Below are 9,948 nucleotides of genomic sequence, written 5' to 3' on the forward strand. Positions count from 1 at the left end.
AATTTCTGATTGTGTTTATTTGGATCTTCTCTTTTTTTCATTAGTCTAGCTAGTGCACTATCAATCTTATTTATTCTTTCAAATAACCAACTTCTGGTTTCATTGCTCCTTTGTACAGTTTTTCATGTCTCAATTTCATTTGGTTCAGCTCTGATTTTGGTTATTCCCTGTCTTGTTTGTTTTGAGTTTGGTTTGCTCTTGTTTTTCTAGTTCTTCTAGTTGTGATGTGAAGTTGTTAATTCGAGATATTTCTAACTGATGTGGGCATTTAGTGCTTTAACCTTTCCTCTTAACATTACTTTAGCTGTGTCCCTGAGTTTCTGGTATGTTGTATCTTTGTTGTCATTGTTTCAAAGAAATTCTTGATTCCTGCCTTAATTTCATTGTTTACCCAGAAATCTTTCAGGAGCATGTTGTTAATTTCCATGTAATTGTATAGTTCTGAGCATCTTCTTAGTGCTGATTTCTATTTTTACTGTGCTGTGGTCCAGGAGTGTGGTTGGTATAATTTCATTTTTTGAATTTGCTGAGAATTGTCTTATGGCCGATTGAAAGGTTGATTCTAGATTATGTGCCATGTGAAGAATGTATATTCTATTGTTTTGAGGTAGACAGTTCTGTGAATGTCTGTTAGGTCCAATTGGTCAAGTGTTGAGTTCAGGTTCCAAACATCTTTGCTACATTTTGCCTCTGTGATTTCTCTAAAACTGTCAGTGGGGGTGTTGAAGTCTCCCACTCTTATTGTCTGCTTATCTAAGTCTCTTCATAGGTCTCTAAGAGCTTGTTTTATGAATCTGAGTGCTCCTGTGTTGGATGCAAGAACTTATTATTTTCAGTGAAAGTGTTTGTTCAGAAAGCGACTCCACCCTTACCTGAAGCCAGAAACTCTGTTTTGTCTGCTGTTTTGTTAAATAAATGAAATGAGATAACATGTATACTTTTGCATCTGGCTTCTTGGTGTAACATTATGTTTGTGATATTTATCCACTGTATTCATTTTTTAAAAGGTACAGGCATACTGCAAAGTATTGCATGTTCAGTTTCAGCCCAGCACAACAAAGTGAATATTGCGATAAAGCAAGTCACATGCATTTTTTGTTTTCCAGTGCATACAAATTATGTTTACATGATACTGTAGTCTGTTAAGTGTACAATAGCATTATGTCCAAAAAAGTACACACCTTAGTTTAAAATACTTCATTGCTAAAAAGTGCTAATGAACATCTGAGCCTTTGGCAAGTCATAATATTTTTCCTGGCTGAGGGTCTCTCCTTGACTTTGATGGCTGTGAATCAGGGTGGTTGTTGCTGAAGGTTGGGTTGACTGTGGCAATTTCTTAAAATAAGACAGCAATAAAATTTGCCATACCAATTGACTCTTTCTTTCACCCAAGAGTTCTTTGTAACATGCAATGCTGTTTGATAGCCTTTACACAGAGTAGAACTTCTTTCGAAATTGGAGCTAGTCCAGGAGCAGTGGCTCATATCTATAATCTCAGAACTTTGGAAGGCTGAGGCAGGAAGATTGTTTGAGCCCAAGAGTTCAAGACCAGCCTGGGCAGCATTGGGAGACCCTGTCTCTACAAAAACAATTAAAATTAGACATGTGTGGTGCCCACACTCACACTGGTTGTGGCAGTAGCAGTGGCAGGGCACTGGTGAGGGTGGGCTTGTTAGTGTTTGTGTGTGCGTTCATGCCTTCAATGGCAGTGGTGTAGTAGGAGTGGATTGCTGGTGTTTGTGCATGCATTTGTGCTAGCAGCAGCAGTGGCACAGTTGTGGGCATTTGTGTGTGTTTTCATGCCAATGGTGGTGGCAGAGCAGGGTTCCCACCCATTAGCAGAGGAAAGGTGTTGGGGTGCACTCACAATGGTGGTGGTCAGGTGCTGTGGGGTGCATGTGTTCACGTGCCCCAGTGGGAAAGGCAAGGTCCACCCACATGCACTGCACATCAGCAAAGCAGTCCGGGGGAGAGGGTGTTCTTGGGTGAGTTTACACCAGCAAAGCAGCAGGCGGAGGCTGTAGTGGGGGTAATCTGTGAGTGGGCTGGTGCATGTTGGCAGTGGTCAGTCTGCTGGAGCTGTCCAACAGTCAGGTTCAGTCTTCCAGCAAAGGAGCTGTGATGAGGGCCCCAGGGAAGCACCCTGGTTAGGCATCTGAGGCTGTGCTGCAAATGGGTGCAGCCATGCTGGGTCCTCAGGAGAGGACAGCAGACAGGAAGGTGCTCAAGCCAGACTGGCCCATTCCACTGCAAGACTATCTTGCCCTGTCCAGGTATGATGGTAACTCTAAGGCTAAAGTCTCCTAGAAGAGCATGACAAACCTTGGGAGATGGGCATCCTTAGTCATGGCCCACTGTGGCTATTTCCATGCCAACCCTTCTGGGCTCTGCACAGGCTAGAGTCCGGCCCTTTCCTTCTGTCTAAGCAGCTCTCTCTGCCAGCTCAAATGTTTGTGGGGGTTGTAGGACCTCCTACTTATAGAATTCCAGAGGTCTGTGGTGAGAGTGGGTCACTCTTCACCTGCTCAACCCACCCGTTCTTCAAGAGTCACCAGGGGCCAGAAATGAGTTCCAATGCTCAGCAGCCCTGTGCAGCATTCCCAGCATCCTCCTTCTTCAGCCCAGCATCTGTGTTCTCCCTCCATCTACTCTCAATGCCTTCCCTCCAAAGATCGGCTCAAAGTTTGCCCGCCTTCCTGATGTCCTGGTCTCTGGGTGGGAGATGTTCCTCCTTGCACCCAGTCAGCATTTTGGCTCCGTCAGCAGATCTTTTTCTCTTAAAGAAAATTTTAGTCAATTCGCATTCACTCCCCATTACTGTCCCAACCTTAGACAATCCTCAATCTATTTTCTGTTTCTAAAGGTGAGTCTTTTATAAAAATTTCTTATAAGTGAAATAATCAATTAAATAGTCTTTTGGGTCTGATTTCTTTCACTTGGCTTAATGTTTTAGAGGTCCATTTCTGTTGTAGTAAGCATCACTTCTTCATTCCTTTTGATTAGTGAGTAATATTCTGTTGTATGGCTATGGCACATACTATTTTTTCTTCCACTAGTTAGTGGATATTTGGATTCTATTCATTTTGGCTATATGAAGAGTGCTGATGTAAGCATTCACATATGAATCTTTGAGTGCTGCAGATTTTCATTCTTTTGGGTATTTACCTGAGGATGGGATCTCTGAGTCATATGTAAAACCATGTATAACTTTGTGAAGAATTGCCTTTTTCTCATGTGATGGCTGCATTATTTTAATTCTCATCAACAATGTGTGAGGATTCCGTATTCTTTACACTTTAGTCAACACTTGTTACCATCTTTTTGATATAATAATCTATTGAGCAATGACTATGATCTCATTCTAGTTTTTGTTTGTTGTTTGTTTAGACAGGGTCTTGCTTTCTCACCCAGGCTGACGTGCAGTGGCACTATCTTGGCCCACTGCAAGCCTCAATCTCCAGGACTCAGGTGATCCTCTCACCTTAGCATGCTGAGTAGCTGGGACTACAGGCGTGTGCCACTACACTTGGCTAATTTTTGTATTTTTGGTAGAGACGGGTTTTCTCCATGTTGTCCAGGCTGGTCTCGAGCTCCTGTCTTCAAGTGATCCACCTGTCTTGGCCTCCCAAAGTGCTGGGATTACAGGCATGAGCCAACATGCTCAGCAAATTTATTTCTAAATGTTTCTTTCTTTGATGCTGTTATTAAAAGAATTGCTTACTTTCAGATTTTTCATTGCTCTCATCTAAAAGTACAATTCAGTCTTATAGGTTGTTTCTGTATCTTGTGACCTTGGTGAGCTTGTTTATTAGGTCTAGTGGGTTTTTGGGGAATACCTTGCTAATATACATGATTATGTAAGTCTGTAATAGAAGATGGTTCTACTTATTTTCTAAACTAGAAAATTGTTTGATTTTTAGATTTTAAGCCAACATCGCATTTGTGAAATAATCCCATTTGACAATGGTGTTAAAAAGTTTTATATTTTGCTAGATTCAGATTCAGTTTGCTAGTTTTTTTTTTTGTTTGTTTTAGAATCTTAGTGTCTGTATGCATGAAGGGTAATGATAAGTCATTTTTTATCTAGTAAGGTTTCTGTTTGATTTTGGAATCATAGTAATGCTGATCTGAAAGAATGACTTGGGAAACGTTTTCACTGATTCAATTTTTTGGAGTATTTGTGAAAAGTTAGTATTAATTATTATTATTATTATTTGAGATGGAGTTTCACTCTTGTTGTCCAGGCTGGAGTGCAATGGTGTGATCTCGGCTCACTGCAACCTCCGTCTCCTGGGTTCAAGCGATTCTTCTGCCTCAGCTTCCCAAATAGCTGGGATTACAGGCATGCACTACCACACCCGGCTAATTTTGTATTTTTAGTAGAGACAGGTTTCTCCATGTTGGTCAGGCTGGTCTTGAACTCCTGACCTCAGGTGATCCATCCACCTCAGCCTCCCAAAGTGCTGGGATTACAAGTGTGAGCCACCGTGCCTGGCCCAGTATTAATTCTTTATTGAATGCTTGATAGAATTTACCAGTTAAGCCATTTGTCCTGGGGCTTTTCTTTGTGTAAAAGTTCTAATTAATTTGATCTCTTTCTTTGTTATAGATCTATTAATATGTTACATTTATTTCTATGTAGAGCTATTTATATATTTATTTCTTCTTAACTTCATTTTGAGAATTTGTGTTTTTCAATGTATTTATTTTTAATTTTTAGTATCTCACATTTCTACAGTTTCTCTGCAGTTAACAAGAAATAATCAGAAAGAATATTGTGTGAGAATAAGCCTTTGGAACAATTAAAAAATTACTCGAAGTTTCTTCTGTTATAAAAGATTATGACTCTAATTGCTATAATTAATGCTGATATTTAAAAAAATTATTTTCAGTTTGGGAGTACATGTGAAGGCTTTTTATATAGGTAAACTCATGTCATGAGGGTTTATTGTACAGATTATTTCACACCTAGGTATTAAGGCCAGTACTCAATAGTTATCTTTTCTGCTTCTCTCCCTCCTCCTACCTACCACATTCAAGTATATAAATCCCAGTGTTTTCATTAGTTCATGAGTTCTTGTAATTTACCTCCTACTTTTTTTTTTTGAGATGGAGTCTCACTCTGCTGCCCACGCTGTGGAGCAGTGGTGTGATCTCAACTCACTGCAAACTCTGCCTCCCAGGTTCAAGTGATTCTCTTGTCTCAGCCTCCAGAGTAGCTGGGACTACAGGTGTCCACCACCACGCCCAGCTAATTTTGTATTTTTAGTAGAGATGGGGTTTTGCCATGTTGGCCAGGCTGGTCTCAAACCCCTGACCTCAGGTGATCCTCCTGCCTTGGCCTCTGAAAGTGCTGGGATTACAGGGGTGAGTCACAGTGCCCGGCCTACCTCCCACTTTCAAGTGAGACCATGCGATATTGGGTTTTCTGTTCCTATGTTAGTGTGCTAAAGAGAATGGCCTCCAGCTCCATCCACGTCTCTGCAAATGACGTGGTCTCATTCTTTTTTATGGCTTAATAATATTCCATGGTGGGCATGTACCACATTTTTAGTATCCAGTCTGTCATTGATGGACATTTAGGTTGATTCCACATCTTTGCCATTGTGAATAGTGCTGCAATGAACATTTGCATGCACGTGTCTTTATGGTAGAATAATGTATATTCCTCTGGGTATATACCCAGTAATGGGATTGCTGTGTCAAATGGTAGTTCTGCTTTTAGCTCTTTAAGGAATTGCGATACTGCTTTCCACAATGATTGAACTAATGTACACTTTCACTGTGTATAAGTGTTTCCCTTTTCTCCACAATTTCACCAGCAACTGTTATTTTTTTTTTTTTACTTTTTAATAGTAACTAGCCATTCTGAATGGTGTGAGATGGTGTCTCATTGTGGTTTTGATTTGCATTTCTCTAATGATCAGTGATATTGAGCTTTTTTTCATATGCTTTTTGGCTGCATGTATGTCTTTTTTTTGTTGTTGTTTTTTGAAACGGAGTCTCATTCTGTCACCCAGGCTGGAGTGCAGTGGCGTGATCTCTGCTCACTGCAACCTCTGCCTGCCAGGTTCAAGTGATTCTCCTGCCTCAGCTTCCCGAGTAGCTGAGACTACAGGTGCATGCCACCGAGCCCGGCTAATTTTTTGTATTTTTAGTAAAGACGAGGTTTCACCATTTTAGCCAGGCTGGTCTTGATCTCCTGACCTCGTGATCTGCCCCCCGGGCCTCCCAAAGTGCTGGGATTACAGGCGTGAGGTGGCTCCCAGCCCGTATGTCTTCTTTTCAAAAATGTCTGTTCATATCCTTTGCCACTTTTTAATGGCATTATTTTTCTCTTGTAAATTTGTTTGAGTTCCTTACAGATGTTTGTAGACCTTAATCAGATGCATATTTTGTCTTTATTGTTGTTCTATAGCTTTCTTAGACATATAATTTTTGATTGACAGTTTTTTCTCTGGGGAATGGGAAAAAAGTTTCAAATGGAGTTGAAAGACTTGCAAGAAGGCAAATAAATCAAGATCCAACAAAGCCAACTGGATTGAGAAATGAAGTCATGTTGATTACAACAAATGATATGTTGGACTGGGTTAGAGAGAGCAGGAAAAAGTAAACTTGTGGACAATAGAAGTCTATGGGCTGGGTGGTCCTGACTGAGGTCAAATGGAGAAATTTCATCAGAGTAGGAAAGATAGCTCATTATCCTGAACCTAAACAGGCTGAGCTGCTGTCCTATGCTAAGATTCTTAGATTTATAAGAAGAAATGTCATGATGTTATCATCTAACAGTTTAATAGGTATTATTTGTTAAGGAAGAAGATCATATATGTGCACTCCTAATTATGATTAAGTTAATGTTATGTTTAGTTATGATTAAAATTGTGCTTGATGGATATCACAAGGGCTAAAAATAAGTGTCTACTGCTAACAAGTGGGTGCTTGACTGATAAATGTGTGAAATAAAACACTCCTGTGAGTAGAAGCAGCAGAGGAGACTGAAGAATGAGGGGTGGAACACAACAGCAGGATAGCTTGATACTTTACATCAAAGTAAGATCTCGGCCAGGTGCAGTGGCTCACACCTGTAATCCCAGCACTTTGGGAGGCCGAGGAGGGCAGACCACGAGGTCAGGAGTTCGAGACCAGCCTGACCAACGTGGTGAAACCCCATCTCTACCAAAAATACAAAAATTAGCCAGCCGTGGTGGCACATGCCTGTAATCCCAGCTACTCAGGAGGCTGAGGCAGGAGAATTGCTTGAACCAGGGAGGCGGAGGTTGCAGTGAGCCAAAATCACACCACTGTACTCCAGCCTGGGCAACAGAGTCTCCATCTAAAAAAAAAAAAAAAAAAAAAGTAAGATCTCCTGGGGAGGACACTACATATTTAAACATCCAGCTGCTTGGAATGGAGGAGCCTTTCTGCCCTCTACAAATGTACCTGGGCAAATTGATGGAAGGGGAATGTGAAAAGCAGCCTACATTCCATGGGGAGTCATGTCTGGTTTCCTTGCTCACAGCTGTGTCCTCCGGAAAACAGAACATTTTGCCTATGTAGGTCTGATGGAGCTGGCATTTTCTTTTCTTTTCTTTTTTTAAAATTATATATATGTATTTATATAAGTACATATATATACTTATATGTGTGTGTATGTGTGTTTTGAGCAATTTTTACCTCAGCCATTAATTTCTAGTTATAAGCCAGAAATACTAATTATTACCATGTATGCATTGCCTTATCTATTTACACTTATGGAACAGTATCCCAATAAGTGATTTTGAAAATATAATTGGACACCTTTTCACCTCAGAAAAATCTGAGTGAATGCAGTGGCTTTTTATCTTAACATGTCATGAAATTGAATTGTTCTAAGCTGTGGATTAAATTAAATTGGTAATATATGATGCCTGAATCCAAGCTAAATAACATAGGACAGTGCCTGAAAAATCATTCTATAAAATTTTGCAAGATATTAGATATGGTATTAGAGATATCCTGAGACAACTTGAGGGAAGATATTTTTATTGTTGGAAACCAAGTATTTTTCTAGGCATTGGAAAGTATCCCTGTATTAAGGGAAGTCTCAGGAAACAGATCAACATATGAGTAAAAAATTTTTGACTTTTTTTTTTTTTTGAGACACTCTTGCTTTGTTGCTCAGGCTAGAGTGCAGTGGCACAATCTCAGCGACTGCAGCCTGAACCTCCAGGGCTCAGGTGATTCTCCCACTTCAGCCTCTCAGGTAGCTGGGATTACAGGCATGCACAACCACACCTGGCTAATTTTTGTATTTTCAGTAAGGACAGTGTTTCACCATGTTGACCAGGCTGGTCTCGAACTCCCAGCCTCAGGTGATCTGCCCTCCTCGGCCTCCCCAAGTGCTGGGATTACAGGCGGGAGCCACCGCGCCCGGCCAACATCTGATTCTTTTGATGCAACCTCGTGGTTGTCGTGAAGTGAATAAAATAGTGATTTTTTTGTTGATAATTGAGAGGTGGACATTAGCAATGTTATACCGAGATAAAAAAGAGTTTACATAAGAAATTACTGGAATGGAAGGACCGGGCGCGGTGGCTTACGCCTGTAATCCCAGCACTTTGGGAGGCAGAGGCGGGTGGATCACGAGGTCAGGAGATCGAGACCATCTTGACTAACACGGCGAAACCCTGTCTCTACTAAAAATACAAAAAATTAGCCGGTCAGGGTGGCGGGTGCCTGTAGTCCCAGCTACTCGGGAGGCTGAGGCAAGAGAATGGCGTGAACCCAGGAGGTGGAGCTTGCAGTGAGCCGGGATTTGCCCCAGCTCTCCAGCCTGGGTGACACACAGAGACTCCATCTCAAAAAAAAAAAATTAAAAAAAAAAAAGAAATTACTGGAATGGAAACTAAACTGGGAGAGAGCTGGGACCATTTTTAAGTGATACATTAAGAAGAGTTCAGAAAAGCAAAATAAAACCTTCCAAAGATGTTCACATATTAATTCCCCAGATACTGGGAATACGTTGGAGTCCATGGCAAAGAAAATAAAAGATTGCAGATGTGATCAAGATTGCTAGTCTGCTGTTGAAACATAGTGAGATTTTCACAAATTATCACCATGGGTCCAGTATAATCACAAGGGTCCAGAAATGTGGAAGAGTGTTGGAGAACAGAATGTATCAAAGTGATGAGATGTGAGAATGACTCAGCTGAATATTTTTTCAATTGCTTGCTTTAGTGATTCTTTTCATATTAGAATAAATTTTCATTTAATTTAAATGTATAAAAATACCTTTGAGTAATTTTATTTGTTTTTGTATTTGTTATGAGATAGGATCTCACTCTGTTGCCCAGGTTGGAATGCAGTGGCGCAAACATGGCTCACTGCAGCCTTGACCTGCTGGATTCAAGCAAACCTCCCACCTCAGCCTCCTGGGTAGCTTGGACTACAGGTGCATGCCACAGTGTCTCACTAACTTTTTAATTTTTTTGTAGAGATGGCACCTCACTATGTTGCCCAGGCTGGACTTGAACTTCTGGCCTCAAGCAATCTTCCCACCTCAGCCTCCAAAAGTGCTGGGACTACAAGCATGAGCCACTGTGCCTGGCCCTTTTTTTGAGTAATTTTGTTTGTCCATCACTGTTCTGGGTGCTAAATATAATAGGAGAGAATGCAGAACAATAAGGATATGATTTCTAAAAAGTGAGGCTCAGGTACAGTGGGATACAGGCACTGTGCACTGTATGATTGTAGAAGTCTTACTGTTTTACAAATATAAATGATTTGGTATGGAAAAGAATGCAGAAGCTGGATTCCCAAGAATTCATATACAGGCTTAACAAAGAATAAGTGGGGAAAAAGATGATGGTGGTAACAATTTTGAACACTGAACAACAAACATTGATAACACGGGATCTATTGTTTCTTTTATTCCAGATATAGAAAGTATGTTTCCTCTATGCCATTAAG

At 40.7% G+C, this 9,948-nt stretch overlaps 1 pseudogene; it reads right to left on the reverse strand.

Moving 5' to 3' along the window:
* LOC129015111 (Y-box-binding protein 3-like) overlaps positions 1-1,749 on the reverse strand; it is a 38,959-nt pseudogene extending 37,210 nt beyond the window's left edge.
* Between the last annotated feature and the right edge of the window lie 8,199 nt (positions 1,750-9,948).

This window comes from Pongo pygmaeus, chromosome 18 (genome assembly GCF_028885625.2).
Source record: "Pongo pygmaeus isolate AG05252 chromosome 18, NHGRI_mPonPyg2-v2.0_pri, whole genome shotgun sequence".
NCBI lineage: Eukaryota > Metazoa > Chordata > Mammalia > Primates > Hominidae > Pongo > Pongo pygmaeus.